The sequence below is a fragment of the Pan troglodytes genome, chromosome 9, assembly GCF_028858775.2.
Source record: "Pan troglodytes isolate AG18354 chromosome 9, NHGRI_mPanTro3-v2.0_pri, whole genome shotgun sequence".
NCBI lineage: Eukaryota > Metazoa > Chordata > Mammalia > Primates > Hominidae > Pan > Pan troglodytes.
The window spans coordinates 112,096,342-112,112,457 of NC_072407.2; the positions used below are offsets into that span (position 1 = coordinate 112,096,342).

Sequence of the window (16,116 nt, forward strand, 5' to 3'; positions counted from 1 at the left end):
TATTATAATTTGAATATACTGTATAATTTCTTTCTTACATTTAGAACTTTTGCATATAAGATTAATCTGTTCATATATTTGGTTAGTTTGGGTGCCATCTTTGTTGGGCTTTGTCAGCAGTTAGGCTAGCCTCATAGACCAGTTGGGATGCCTTCAATCTTTAGTGTTGTAGGATAATCTAAGAAACATAGGAATTGTTAGATGCTTCGAGTTTTGTTATAGCATGTCTGTAGAATCTGTGGGTAAAGGATTCTTTGTTAGGAATGGAATCAAGTATATAAATCCTTAATAAAGCTCTCATTCCTTCCATGGTTATTCATATTTATAACCTCTTCCCAAGTCAGCTTTGATTATAGGTTCTTAATTTATTGGCATAAAGATTTATGCAGAAATGGCACACTTTAAGCATCCCTTTCATCTCATTGAATATTACAATGGTAATGTTATATATTTGTGGAGTTCCCTGACCTCCTGGTCATACTTTTTGGAGGTTATTCACTCATTCATTCCTTCATCATTCATTACCAGCTTTCCATTTTGTTAATGCGTTTTACTTTTTAATTTTGCTTCCTAATTTATTTATTTCTGCTTTTAATTTTATGCCTTTGTTCACCTTTATTTGGTTTGTCTGCACATTTTAACACTTCCAACTTAAATATTTTATTCAGTTTGTTTCTTGTTTTCTATTAGATGCATTTACAACATAAATTTTTCTTTGACTGTCAGTTTGGCCATATCCCATAGGCTATTATTTTATTGTCATTCATTTCTAAATAGTCTGTAATTTTTATTTCTTTTTACTACCGTTATTTGGAAGAGCATTTTAATTTGCAGATAGTGGGATTTTTAGATGGTTGCCTGGTTTGTTTTTGGCTTTCTATCTGCCTCTAACTTCTCATTTTTATGCATCATGATGAGAGTATATTTCTATTTTCCAGGTTTGAGTTTTTCCTCAATGCCTTGAAAAAGTTATTTTTCAAAAGTTACAGGCACAAATGTTTGCCTGAATCTCAACTTTGAAGTCAAGCAGCCCACAGTAAATTATTACGTGAATACCTGAGATACAGGGGTTGCTTTTGTTGTTGTTGTTGTTGTTGTTTAAACACCTAAACCCTGGAGTTTAATGCCATCTCATTATTTAAGGCCTGTGGATAAGAGAAATAAAACTTCTGCTTGTCAGGGCTTTTTGTCCTTTTTGTGTAAGGATAGGGATGGTGTAACTTTCAAAATAAACGTATTTTTCCTAGTTTGTTTTAAAAATATTTGAGTTCCTTAAATGGAGTTTCCCTGTGATATTAATAGTTCTCCACACTGATTGGCCCTAGTGTGCTCCTTTCTATGGGTTTTATAGGATTTCTTGGGGATTGGAAGTTGAGCCAGCACCTATGGCTTTTCTTTGGCCCCCACTGTACTCTTTTTTACCAGTTTAATAGCATTTCCAGGAGCACTTCTGAATACTCTCCACCCTCACACTCAAGATTTTAAAGCTTTGGAAATAATAATTAACTCCTCTTTCCTGTCCTGCTTATGGATGGAATGAATAAACTGCCATAGGAATAGTAGAATTATAGAGATTATTCCACATTCTTGAGAATGGAGAAGGGTGGCAATGCTAGTGATTCCTGTAAGACAATGAACAGACAACTAATGCATCAAATCACTGCCCTTTTATTTCCCATTAAGTTTCCTACCCTTTAGTGTTCTGTCACTTCTTCTGAGTACATTAATGAGAGAGCCTCTGACTGGTCCTAAGGTCTTTCAAACCCCTCTTTGGAATAGAACATGAGTAGGGAACAAGAAGCAGCTAATCTTTGAAGGCAAATTTGGATTCTACAAATTAGAAAGATATTCTGTACTAAAAGAAAGACTAGCTTCAGAGTGTAGGTAGTATAATTTAAAGTATGATTTTTAAAGAAAAATCGGGAATCAGCTTATAAGAAAAAACTTCACAAAATTAATTTTGTGGATTTTGTTGAGGTGGGAAATTGTACTGCTGGCCTGGATGTCTGGGAAGCACATACCAGGTTGGCAGCTGCAGCTTAGCTTCGAGATCATCCCGTGCTGTGATAGCACCTGAGTGAAGATGTGGCAGGTGGAGAAGGCACTTTGGAACTCCTGAGTGACAGCCAGAAGCCAGAGTGTTACTTTGGCAAGTGTGCTACCAGGTGCTGAGTCTTGGGCCTGAGCATTCCTCACGACAACAGGTAGATCATAACTGTTTATTTCCTACTTTGATAGCAAATGAATGTGCATTTTACTAGATTGGATACTTATTTGATGGTATACACCTAATGTGAGCAGGACAGTTAAACATGGATTTACATATGATCAAAATCCTGAAATAATTTATAAACCTATATACAGTGTATAGAATTCTCATATCCTTCAATGTGTGATAGATTCTTACTCAACTTTTTTTATCTCAAAAAAAAAAAAATCAGAATTAGAAGGTAAAATAAAAGTCAGTAACTTATTTTAGAAACACCAGTTCTGAAGACTTGACTCATTTGTCTAATTGCCAGATATTTGCTTCCCCAGTAGCTTTTTTTTTTTTCTGAGACAAAGTCTTGGTCACCCCAGCTGGAGTGCAGTGGCACGATCACAGCTCACTGCAGCCTGAATCTCCCTGGCTCAAGGATTCTCCCACCTCAGCTTCCCAAGTAGCTGGGAGTAAAGGCACACACCACCAGGCCTGCCTGATTTTTTTTTTTTTTATAGTTTTTGTGGAGACAGAGTCTTTCTGTGTTGCCCAGGCTGGTCTCAAATTCCTGGGCTCAAGCCATCCTCTCACCTCAGCATCCCAAAGTGCTGAGATTACAGGCATGAACCACTGTACCTGGCCGCCAGTAGCTTTTTGATTACCAAATCCAATGGAGTAAAAGTTTTTTCCACAAATGAGAAATAGGGTAAGCTGCTCTTATCCTCCCCACATCCCCATCTTTCAGTGCATGTGCATGGTCATGCACACGTGCACACATGTACACATGAACACTCATGCATGTGAACATACACAAGCATAGAGGAGAAAAAGTGCAGGGATAAGGAAGGAGGTCCACAGACCAGGAACATACTAGGACTGCTGTCCTTATAATATCCATTGTATTTACATCCCCTCCTCAAAAATCCTTCACATATATAGATGTTTAATTACCTTAGTCATGTAAGCATTGGAACACCTTCACTGATCTTCCTTTTGGAACATATACGTATATTTTTGAGACAGGGTCTGGCTTTGTTGCCCAGGATGGAGTGCCGTGGCACTATCTTGGCTCACTGCAGCCTTGACTTCCCGGGCTCAAGCAATCTTCCCACCTCAGCCTCTCAAGTAACTGGAATTACAGATGTGCACCATCACACCTGGCTAATTTTTTGTAGAGATGGGATTTTGCCTTGTTGCCCAGGCTGGTCTGGAACTCCTGGGCTCAAGCAGTCTTCCTGCCTCCGCCTCCCAAAGTGCTGGGATTATAGGTGTGAGCCACCACACCCGATCCCTTTTGGAATTTTGATTTTTGGTGGAAGAGATAATGGAAGGAGCAACTAGGAATAAAGTATTTAGATTGCCAAATGGCAGCACTAAGCGCTGAGAAGGGTTAAAGAAGGACTAGAAAAGGAGGTAGAAGAGCCACAGAAGTTAACCTCCTGCTTCCTTCTGATAACTGGCAGTTGCCTGCCAGAGGCCCTTTTCCTTGCCTTTCACTCTCCACTCCCAGTCAGTCCTGGCTCACTGGGTGTTGTAGAGGCCAAGAAGGACTGCAGAGTTGAGAGTGGTTGGTTTTGGCAGAGAATTATGGGATGGAAAGCCAATGGTTGCCTGACTGAACCAAGTCTGTTGTTTTTCCCCATTTCACTGCTATTCCTTCTTTTTTCTGTAAGTTATTCTTTCTGTTGTTCTAATTGATTCATTAATTCATTCATACACAGATGTGCATGCATATACCCGTCATCTCTCCTGCCCCACTGAATCCAGTCTCCTGGTTTAAAGTTCTTATCGCCCCCCCACCAAAAAAAAAGATTTAAAAAAAAGTCTTCTTTTGAAACCATTCCTATCCCTCCCCGCCATCCCCAAAATAATCCTTCTATATCTTATTCTTTTCCTGCCAAACATATGCTGTCATCTCTCTCTAGCACATACTTATTTCTTAGCTAGGAGTTTTTAACCTGTGTTCCATGCTTCTCCAAAGAGTCGATAGATAGAATTTGGAGATTGTATGATGTTGAGTATGGGAAAAAATTTTCATCTTTTTTTTCTACAACCTCTAATTGAAATTTAGCATTTCCCTTAATTATGAATGTAAGCAACAAACCCAATGTTAATAGCAGTATTCACCCATAGAAATGATGTTTCCCTACATATTACAGTTGAAACAAATATCCTGAAATATTTACACTTTATGTCAAAATCATGTGAATAGATTTGCTGCTACATCTTGTTATTTTAATGTGTTAGTAAAAAGCACATATTTTACTGTACCGCAATTTTTAATATTTTGAGGACTATAATATAATTGGCTTCTTTTGCAATTCAATCCTATGTTTTTGTTTTATGCATTGAAAAGCCTTACTTTGAAAAGAAGTCTGTAGACTTCATTAGACTGAGAAAGGGGTCTATGTTACAAAAATATGCCTGTTTATCCCATCTCTCTTCCTTTTGCAGAAATAGCTCTTTCAGGGACCATTAGTAACCTTGACCCACATCCTCTTCTCTGTGCCATCAGTTATTTTATAACTCCTTCCTCTTTTGTCTTTAGTATCAAATCCTGACTCAACCCATTGGCTCTGTCTTAGAAAATATATCATGTTTGTTTCTCTTTTTTTCTGCATAACTTTAGGTAACTTAGTCAGCTTTTACTTAGACTATTATAAGACCTTCCTAAATTGTCATCTTTGAGTTTCTTGCCTCCCCAAAACTAATACAGCTGGAGTTGTCATCCTAAAATAGAAATATGTACTCAGAAACCTTCAGTGTTTCCCATTACCTTTCTAAAATGTGGGTAGAAGAACACTATTCCCTTTTTCAGAAACCTTCAGTAGTTCCCCACTACCAAAGGTGAAACTCCGTATAGCATTATAGACTTTCCATGAACCAGCCACATCCTGACTGACTAGCCACTTCTCCGGGAGTATTCATCACACAGTTTTCTGTATGTTGTATCATCTCTCACGCCTCTGGACCTTTGATCCTGTTGTTCTCTGGGCAACAATCCTTTTTTTCTTTGCCTCACCTTACTCCCCCTCCTTCTACCTAACACAGACACATATACCATAGGGAATTATAGGAATAGTTTGTCACTGTCATTGTATACTCAGTTTATATGTCACCTCTCAGAGGCTTCCCAAATCTGAAGCAAAGTCTTTGTCTCTTGTACTCTATGACATATCCCTATATGCAGGCATCCCCTGTGTTTTACAGATATTCATTTATCTGGTTTCCTTAATACATTTTATAGTTCTTAAGAATAGCAACTTGTATTCATGTTTGTAACCTCCATCTTTAACTAAGCATCATCTCTTTCTCATAGTAGGCATTCAGATAAATGTTTCTTCTGTGAGTAAATTAATTCATTGGATACTGGCTTAACCTTTCATTTAGTTTGACTGGATAATCGTGGACCATGCTGCTATTTTTCTGCTACTCATGAAAGTATTACTTTAAAAATGTATTATTTGTATAGAATTTTGAAGTAAAATTTGATCAGCTAGCTCATGTCTCTAAAATGCCCCAAGAACTAAGGTATTTTATATTTAAGTTATATGTCTAAATTATACCACTGTCAATAAAATAAACTCCTCATTCACAAGGATCATTTTTTTACACAAACGATTTTTAGTTAACAGTTATTTTAGGGGGAAAAATATTATGGCTTTAACTTTTCAATAATTTATAGATCTTTGGAGAAAGCTAACTGGAAAGTGTAGCAGTTTATGACTTTGGGGGAATTCTGTGGCTAGAAATTTAAATGTTAATGAAATTATAGGAGAGGTGGGAGGGTACTGCTGCTCTAAATTTGTCTATAGCCATTTATTTTATAATAATTTTTCACTATCCACCATCTATATTGTTAAACTGAAATGAAGGTTTCACTTCTCATTTTCTTTATTTTTATGTATTTATTTATTTTTTAGAGACAGGGTCTCACACTGTCATCCAGGCTGGAGTACAGTGGCACGATGATGGCTCACTGCAGCCTCGCACTCCTGGGCTCAAGCGATCCTCCTGCCTCAGCTTCTTCAGTAGTGGAACTACAGGCATGCACCACCACACCCAGCTAGTTTATTTATTTTTATTTTATTTTTTCATTTATTTATTTATTTATTATTGAGACAGAGTCTCGCTCTATCGCCCAGGCTAGAGTGCAGTGGCGTGATCTTGGCTCACTTTAGCCTCTGCCTCCCAGGTTCAAGCAGTTCTCCGGCCTCAGCCTCCTGAGTAGCTGGGTTTACAGGCTCACATCACCACACTTGGGTAAGTTTTATATTTTTAGTAGAGATGGGGTTTTGACACGTTGGCCAGGCTGATCTTGAACTCCTGACCTCAAGTGATGCACACGTCTTGGCCTCCCAAAGTGTTGGGATTACAGGCGTGAGCCTCCACACCTGGCCTATTTTGTTTTTTCATAGGATGGGGTCTTGCTATGTTGCCTAGGCTGGTCTTGAACTCCTGGCCCCAAGTGATCCTTCCACCCCTGCATCCCAGATTATTAGAATTATGGGCATGAGCTACTACACTTAACTGTTTTCTCATTTTCTTTTTTTTTTTCCTTTTCCTTTTTTTTTTTTTCCTTTTTTGAGATGGAGTCTCACTCACTCTGTCTCCGAGGCTGGGGTGCAATAGCCTAGTCTTGGCTCACTGCAACCTTCGCCTCCTGGGTTCAAGCGATTCTCCTGCCTCAGCCTCGCAAGTAGCTGGGATTACAGCATCTGCCACAATGCTCAGCTGATTTTTGTATTTTTAGTAGAGACAGGGTTTCACCATGTTGGCCAAGCTGGTCTTGAACTCCTGACCTCAGGTGATCCATCTGCCTCAGCCTCCCAAAGTGCTGGGATTACAGGCGTGAGCCACCACACCTGGCCTGTTTTCTCATTTTCTGGAAGAAAATCTTTGTTTCCTTTCAGGTGCCTGCTATATTTTCTTCTAATTAAACTTCACTTTTCTCCCTCTTGCCTTCACTCCTGCCCACCATTAAATCAATGTATTTCTTCTAAATCACTCATTTCCAAGCATTCTTACACTTATGTTCCTTACCAATTTCTAACATTGTTTTCTAATTATTTGCACTAGCCAAAGTGTTAATCCCAGCACTTTAATCTTCAATAATTTTTTTAATAAAGAGGATAGGTATGTTTGGCTTTTCCAAACTAAATGTTATTTCCCTTTCCCTTTGAGAAACATTATTCTAAATTATTTTCTTTATTTTCCAAAATTCAAATGTTGAGATATGCACAAAGGAATAGAGTCGGGCATTTTAACTCTAGGGCATTTTAACTCTAATGCATTTGATTTCTTGGTTCTATAAATATGTGGTAAGAACTAATGGGACACAGTTAAAGCTTTTGCCTGCATAATATTCTTCTGTGTTACTAAGGAGAGACGTTTTAGAATTACAGTAATGAGAATATGGAATAAATAATGACAGTCAGGTTTTCTATTTTTCTGTACTGCAATTTCATTTTTACACTAAACTTTTTTAAAGACACACCTCACCATTTACTATGTGACAATCACTGTTACAAGTTATTATGTATATTAACTCATTTAATCTTCATAACAACCCTATGCTGTTAGTGGTATTATCATCTCCATTTTATATTTGAGGAAAATGAGACACAGAGAGGTTAAGTAACTTGTGCAGGTTGCTTGGTTAGTTTCAGGGAGAAGGCATGGTATGGATTGGTTCTTATATCCATAAATTATAAAATCACCCTGTAGTTCATCCTCTTTTCTTTGTACTTTATACTAGAATAAATTGTACCCTGGAGTTTATTAGTAAGTATTCAGAGACAAGTTTCAGAATACCAGTAAGCCAGATCTCTGGAAATAGTAGTCCCTTTATAGGAACAAGTGGTCCAGTCTAGCCTAGCTTCCTTTGGCACTGGCCAGTTGGTTTGCCATTGAGAGCAAGTTCTGAATGGAATACCATACCACTTTTAAATCAACAAAATAGTGGTGCCTAATTGGTGGCAAAGCAAATAGGTTTAAAGAAAGTGACAAGCCATTCTTATGATTATTGATGTAAAAATTCTTAGTGAAATATCAGCATATGTAATCCTCCTCAAAGTAATCATATTTCTCTATTGGCTAATCTATTAGTATAATTCACAATATAAGTTAAAAATTTGTGATTGTCTAATAGATCATTTTAATGTAATCCACATTTCTAAATTTTTTCTCTAAATCTTTTATGTAGGAGAAAAATGTATTTCTGTAAATGATTTTTCAAAGGCTGTATGTAGTGTGGTATGTATATGTATAGATGTATATAAAGTTATAATTACATATAGCTAACATATGAATGCTTGCTATATGCCTTGCACTGTTCTGAGAGTTTTATATTTATTAGCTCATTAAATTTCAAACAACCATATTTTATCCTTTTTTCAACAATTGAGGAAACTAAGGCATGGGGAGGTTAATTTGTCCCACATGAGATATATATATATATACACACACACACACATATATGTATATTATATATATATACACATACACACACACACATATACACACATACTTTATACACACATATATATATGTTGTATTAAAACACTAGAGTCATTCCCATTAATATCAGAAACAACACAAAGTCACCCTTGTTCTTTAATATTGTAATGCAGTGGAACAAAAGCATGGATCAAGAGATATAAAAATTGATAAGGACGATTATTTTATATTATTATATATACCTGAAAAACCCAAGCGCCTCGGTGAAACACTACCATTAAGAATTCACTGAGACATGTAAAACTTTTTCACTGAAGTTTTGTGTATAAGAATAGGTGTTTCTTTAGACACGAACAATAACCAGTTAGAAAATATAATGGGGGAAGAAACACCTCCATTCGCACCAGCAAGAAGAAAAAGCAAAATATTTTAAGAAAAGTTTATTAAGAAATACAAGCCGGGCACGGTGGCACACACTTGTTATCCCAGCACTTTGGGGGGCCAAGGCAGGTGGATCACCTGAGGTCAGGAGTTCGAGACCAGCCTGGCCGACATGGTAAAGCCCCGTCTCTACTGAAAATATAAAAATTAGCCGGGCATTGTAGCACATACCTGTAATCCCAGCTACTCAGGAGGCTAAGGCAGGAGAATTGCTTGAACCTGGGAGGTGGAGTTTGCAGTGAGCCAGGATGGCGCCACTGCACTCCAGCCTGGGTGACAAAGTGAGACCCTGTCTCAAAAAAAATTAAAATAAAATAAAATAAACGTTTAAGAAATATATTTCCCCGTAAAGAAATCTAGGGAACTCTATTGAAAGATTTTAAAATTTTCAATAAACTGTCATTGATTGAACAATTTAATAAGTCAGCAATGCTTTTTAAGCACCTATTACTGTAGCACTATCTCCATCAAACTCTCAATAGCTTTTTGGTTAAAACTTGTCAAAGCAATTCCAAAGAGTATCTGGAAGCATGCACGTGCAAAAATAACCAGGATAAGAATATGAAAATGAGAAGACTTGCACACAGGGTACCCAATATATTACAAATCTACAGTTATTAACATGTGCTGCAGGCACAGAAATAGCAAAAGATCAGTGGAACACAACTGGAAGTATGGAAGTAAGCCCAAGTTGATAAGATATTAATATAAAATAGGATCATCACTTCTCTTCTCAAAACCCTCCAGCAGTTTCCCATCTCAATATAAAAGCCAGTTCCTTCATGTGACCTAAAACCTTGCTACTTAAAGTAGTGGGGTCCAGGGACCAACAGCAACAGCATCACCTATGAAATTGTTAGAATGTGGAATCTCAGACTCCATTCCAGACATCCTCAATCAGAACCTTCAAGACGCTTATATGATTCAAATGCAGTTTAAAGCTTGAGAAGCATTGTCTTTTAATGCACTACATGACCTGGCTTCCCTTAACCTTGCCTTTCCTGCTGCTTCTGGCTCTTCCCTTGGAGGCTCCTGACCACCTTGCTGTTCCATGAGCACACCATGCACACTCTCATCTCACAGCTTTGTTCCTGTTTGTCTTCATCCGTTCCTGCTGCTATCACCAAGTACCTTACACTGGGTAATTTATAAATAATAGAAATGTATTGCTCACAGTTCTGGAAGCTGGGAAGTCCAAGATCAAGGTGCTGGCAGCTTCGATGTCTGGTGAAGTCCTCTTCCTCATCAGTGGGGTCTTGTCACTGCATCCTCTCAGAGTGATAGCGGGGCGAAGGAGCTTGCTCAAGCCTCTTTTATGAGGGCACTAATCCCTTTCACAAGTGCGGAACCTTGTGATTTAATCAATTCCCAAAGGCCCCACCTCTAATACTATCACATTGGATGTTAGTTTCCAATATATGAATTTTGCAGGGACACCAACATTCAGATCATAGCCCTGTTATACATATCCTTTCACTTTGTTTAGGTGTCTGCATAAATATCACCTTATCTAAGACGCCTTCCCTGATTTATAATTACCATCACCTGACATGTATTTATTATTTAAATTCTCTCCCCTGCCTCTTAAAACACACTGCACTGAAACCTTGGGGAGAGGAGAGGACTTGCTTTGTTCTTACTGTAGCCTCAGTGCTTGGCACCTAGGAGGTGCCCATTTGCTAAGGGAAATGGTCTCTGGTCACAACATTTTTATCAGCCTATCAATATATGCCCTTGTTTTATGTGTGTTTCTGTTTAAAGATGCCTTATTTAATATATATTGTTGATTCATTAACATTGAACTGATGGCCAACAGCACTCTAAATTACACCTAAACAAAGCCCATCTAACAGTCATATTTTCTCTATAAGGCACATCACAGCCTTCTTGCACTTAGGAACACTGGACAGCATTTTGGCTACGCTCGGGGCCATTTTAAACAGCAAATTCACCAACAAAACACAAAAATGGGAAAAACGTAGCACTAAATAGACCTCAAAGAAAAGGACACTTGACTTGTTTACAAAGACATGAAACACTAAGGCAGAGCTTCTCATTCAGCCTCTGCTGGAACATATGCCTTGGGGAACTCAAAATTTTCACCATTCTCCCTGCACACTTGTCTGTGGAATGACCTAAAAATCACAAGTGTTAATTTAGGGGTTACAAATAAGTTTTAGCAAGTAGGCAAATTTGCAAAGATGGGGAATCTGCAAATGATGAGGATCAGCTGTGTGTCATTTTTCAATCACTGTGTATTGAGCTTCTACTGTGTGCTCTACTCCCAGGATTATGCAGCACTTAAACATTGATCAGTTCCTATCCATATGCCAGACCCTGTGCAAAACTCAAATAACTTAAAGATGAATTTAACAGTGTTTCAGGTATGGCTGAGTCAGGTATTTAGCTAATCTTCAATAATAATGGGTAGGATTTTAACAGGTGAAACTGTGGAGAAAAGTGCTTGGGAAGAAAGAAACTCTTAAGTCAATTTCCGTAACCTTGGCTACACATTAGAATCACTTGGGAAGCTTTTAAAATGCCTCTGGCCAGGCTTCATCCAGACTAATAAAAGTAACGTCTCTAGGTGGGACTTTGGCATCAATACATTTTAAATCTCCTGAGGTGATATCAATGTATATCTAAAATTGAGAGAACTGCCGCTTTAAGTACCTGTGTTTGGCTGGAGAATAGGTTATGTGAGGGAAGTAAACAAATAAATCCAGTAAAGAGATTTTGGTCCAGGTATTGGAAGGCTATTATTGATTTAGCACATTTGTATTCACCTGCTGTGTGCCGGGCACTCTTCTATGTGGTGGGGATACTTCAGAAAGCAAAACACAAGAATCCCGGCCCCGTTAGAGCTAACAATCGAAATGCTTTGGCAGCTGTTCAGGATGATTCATATTCCAGATTTAACTTTTTATAGTATATGATGATTTGTATTTAGAAGGAATCTTGTCCTAAAGGCTCAGAATTCTTAATTTAATGCCTAAAATCTTACATCACCTTTTGATATGTATAGAACTCTAAAGAAAAGTTTTGTTATAAACTTTTGTGCTAATCTCACTGTTTTCTAACACAGCAGTTCCTTTTTTTTTTTCTAGCCTCTTGCACAGCAGCACACTTGTCTAAAATCAGTAGTATGCAGTTATTTAAAATCAGTAGTGTGAGGCCATTGGAAATTATAACTCAAGCTTTTCATTTTCCCATCTTACAAGAACACTGATGTAGAAAGAAGTATTTTCTACATCGATTCTTAATAAGAGTTTATGTTGAGAGCAAACCTAAAATTTACAAAGTACTTTTCTTGGGTCATAGTGGGTTTGCAGCTCGTTTTGGATTATTTCCCATATACCATATTTTATTTTTTTTCCTGAATTCCTGTACAAGCATGGTAATATGTTGTTTACACACGCTTATGGACTCTTAATAGAAACAGACCTAAACACATAACTCTGTTTTAATTCTGATGCAATTATTCTTTGTAGTCTATCTGTCCATTTCACTTTTTAACAATGCTTTGGTCAAGCAGTTTTTAATTAGTTTCCTAAGTAAATTATTTAACACTTAAAGAAGAACAAGACATGCACGTATCCTCATTTGGTACAAGCAGCCTGAAGATACGATTGTGCAGATCAGCAGCGCATACCAGGTGGTGGCTGAGGATGTCAGAGAGCGTGGCATCCGAAGGAGAGATGAGATGAGGTCTGACCAGGCTTTGATGGTGATATTGTGAATATTCTTACCATACAGTGTCATTTAACTACCATCAGTTATTTTATAATTTCAAGATATCTTATGTAGACATTTTCTTTTGTATAAAATACGCATTTTTGGTCATCTTTTTCTGAAAATTTCAGTTATACTTAATATAACCACGAGTGTATTTTGTTAACATGAATGATAATCATGTGCCTTCTGCTTTTAAAAAAAAATCATACGTAGTCCTCCCTTATCCTCGAAGGATATGTTCCACCACCCACAGTGGATGCCTGGAACTGTGGCATACATATATATACAAATGGTCCCCAATTGATGGTTGTTCACCTTAAGATTTTCAACTTCATGATGGTGCGAAAGCCATATGCACTTGCTAGAAACTGTACTTCAAGTACACAGATACCATTCAAGTGTTTTTCACTTTCAGTACAATAAATTACATGAGATAATCAACCTTTATTATAAACTGGGCTTTGTGTTAGATGATGTTGCCCAAGTGTAACTTAATGTTAGTGTTCTGAGTACATTTAAGGTAGGCCAGGATAAGCTACGATATTCAGTATGTTTAAATGCATTTTCAACTGGTGATATTTTCAACTTAAGATGGGTTTGTCAGGACATAACCCCATTGTAAGTCAAGGTGTATCTATACTACATTTTTTCATTTCTCCTCTAGCCAGCTAACAGGCAGGTAGGGTCTACAGTGTGGATACACTGGACAAAGGGATAATGCACATCCTGGGTGCCACAGAGCAAGTGGGCAGTAGATTTTCTTATACTGCTCAGAACGGCACACAATTAAAAATGTATTAATTTATTGTTTATTTCTGGAATTGTTTATTTCTGGAATTTTGCATTTAATATTTTCAGACCGTAGTTGACTGTGGGTAACTGAAACTGAGGAAAGTGAAATGTAGATAAAGGGGGACTACCGAATGTCCTCTTTGACTCATGAGTTTTCTCTTCCCATACACTAGCTGCCTCAGAACCTATTACATCAGCACTTTGGATGTCATTTGCATTCCTTGTACTTTTCTAAAATTCCTCATTCCGTGAGTATTTACAGGTTTTGTAGGAATTGAAGATAATCTTTTTAAAGAGCTATTTGCTTAATGAATTTTTTAAAAAACACTAAATGGGAAACTAATCCCTGGAAAATATTGGATGAAGTCCTGGGATATGAGTTATATTTTCATTTAAAATGAATGTAGAAGAGTTTCTTTGTCTTTAGACCAGTGGAAAGGAAAGCTGTTTTTGTGGATTTATTTTGTATTTGTTTCTGGTTCCTAAACAGAATTGAAGGTTATCTACTCTTGATGACATAGGACGGAAAGATTTTCATAAACCTTAAGAACTTCGACTTTGAGGAGCATTATCTTTCTTGTGACTGAATTTTTTTCTTCTTTTTTGAACTTAATCCACTCAAATGTGTTAGACAAGTGGGCTGATTAGAGTTAATTCATACAGTTTTTATTACCCTTTATTTTTCTTAGTAGTTCTTTATAACAAAACTCTTTTTATTCTTGAGTATTGTTGGAGTTTGAGGGGTCTTTTTCCTGCCTTATTTCTCAACCAGTTGAGAAACAGACAAAGGAGCCAAGCACATGGAGATCAAAATAGCAGCCCTTTCCATCCATAGAACTATTGGAGAGAAGGTGATTTAAGAGAACAGCATAAAGAGCTTAGTAACACTGAACCCCAGAATTAGATTTAACCATCCAGTCCCAGGCCATGCTGGAGGGCAAAGCACCCAAGTGTTTTCTGCCTGTGGGCAGATCTCAAAGAGAAATGTGCAGTTGAAAAGGACTGGTCCTTACAGACTTACCCATCAAAGTCATCCTCAAGTGGGGAGGGCAGAAGCTGCAGTGGAACTTCCGCAGGTGCAGCTCTAGTTGGGAAGAGAATCCAGAGGAGACTGCGGGAAAAGACCCGTCATCACTGGGAGTCTTGAGCATCTTTGAATGTTGGAAGCAGCCCCAGTGGCAGTATCAGGGCTACAAGAACTTTGCCAGTGGCCGAGGGCACTGATAAACCCACCCTGTCACAGGGAGAAATAAAGACTAGCAGAGCAGCATTTTTGTTCTTGTGAATGCCTGCATTCAAATTTGCAGGGGTCTATTTTTTTTTTTATTGGTCGATTTTTCACTTGAGGATCTTCTAGAGATCAGCACACTGCTGCATGCCATATTGGTTGTACTATGTAGATTATGGGAGAATGAATGGTTCTGCTCTCAAGAAGCCTACATCCTGGTTCATAAATAAATGCTAAATTGTACTGTACACACTATTCATGTTACAGAAGTTTGAAGGAATTGGAAAGCAATAAAAACTGAACTAGTCCAAGAAGGCTTTATGGAAAAAATAAGTCTTGAGCTGGGCTTAGAACAATAGATAAGAACTGGATAGGTGAGGCCGTAGTGCAAGACAACACTTAAGGCAAAGAGACATCTGTGCCCTCACTTTTGCTGTCCCTTCACCTTAAGTGGGAAATTAGATTACAGGGCCAGAGGAGGCCCCGTTTGTAGATGGAGCCTCGAAAACAAAACAAAGCAGAGGACCAGAGACTTGTGATTTGCAGGTGAGATTTTTTTTTTTTTTTTAAGCAGAAGAGTGATGTCATTGAAAATTACTTTGGCAGGGAGGTACCTAAGGGATATTCAAGGAAGGAGATAAATTAAGATAATCTAAGCCTGGGGGAATAAATGCTTAGCCTAAGGGATGCTCATGGCCATGGGAATGAGAAAATTGAGAAGAGAAAAATAATCAAGAATTGATTAACTGGATCTTCAGTATGTATTAAATGAATGAAACAATTGAGAAATAGACAAAGATGTCTATGAGGTTTTAAGAATGCACTGTTGCAACAATGATAGCTACTCTTAAGGAAAATGGGGAATGAGATACACTGTTGCTCATAGATGTGAAAACGGAAGCCAAGCAATACATAAGTTCTTCAAGACTGATAAGTTTATTCCATTTCTACTTCCTTTTTTAAGTCATTTGGATGGATTTTATGGGAACCATATAGGATCTCTCACGTGTGTGTGTGTGGGGGGGGGGGGGGGGGTTGTGTGTTTTGAGATGGAGTCTCGCTCTGTCGTACAGGCTGGAGTGCAGTGGTGTGATCTTGGCTCCCTGCAACCTCCACCTCCGGGTTCAAGGGATTCTCCTGCCTCAGCCTCCCGAATAACTGGAATTACAGAAACATGCTACCATGCTAATTTTTTTGTGTTTTTAGCAGAGACAGGGTTTCACCATGTTGGCTAGGCTGGTGTTGAACTCCTGACCTCAAG

At 38.0% G+C, this 16,116-nt stretch overlaps 1 protein-coding gene across 8 annotated transcripts in view; it reads left to right on the forward strand.

Moving 5' to 3' along the window:
• ZC3H12C (zinc finger CCCH-type containing 12C) overlaps window positions 1-16,116 on the forward strand; it is an 82,782-nt gene that overhangs the window by 20,428 nt on the left and 46,238 nt on the right. Inside the window, exons 1-2 of one of the 8 annotated variants that reach the window (XM_063784492.1) lie at window positions 6,122-6,246; window positions 6,396-6,463. The exons of 5 other annotated variants lie outside the window; for them this stretch is intronic. The gene's annotated coding sequence lies outside the window, so the exon portion shown is untranslated. Of the gene's footprint in view, window positions 1-240; window positions 2,205-6,121; window positions 6,464-16,116 lie in introns of those variants that run through there. 2 more of the 8 variants (XM_063784491.1, XM_054662684.2) reach the window with 2 other exon arrangements.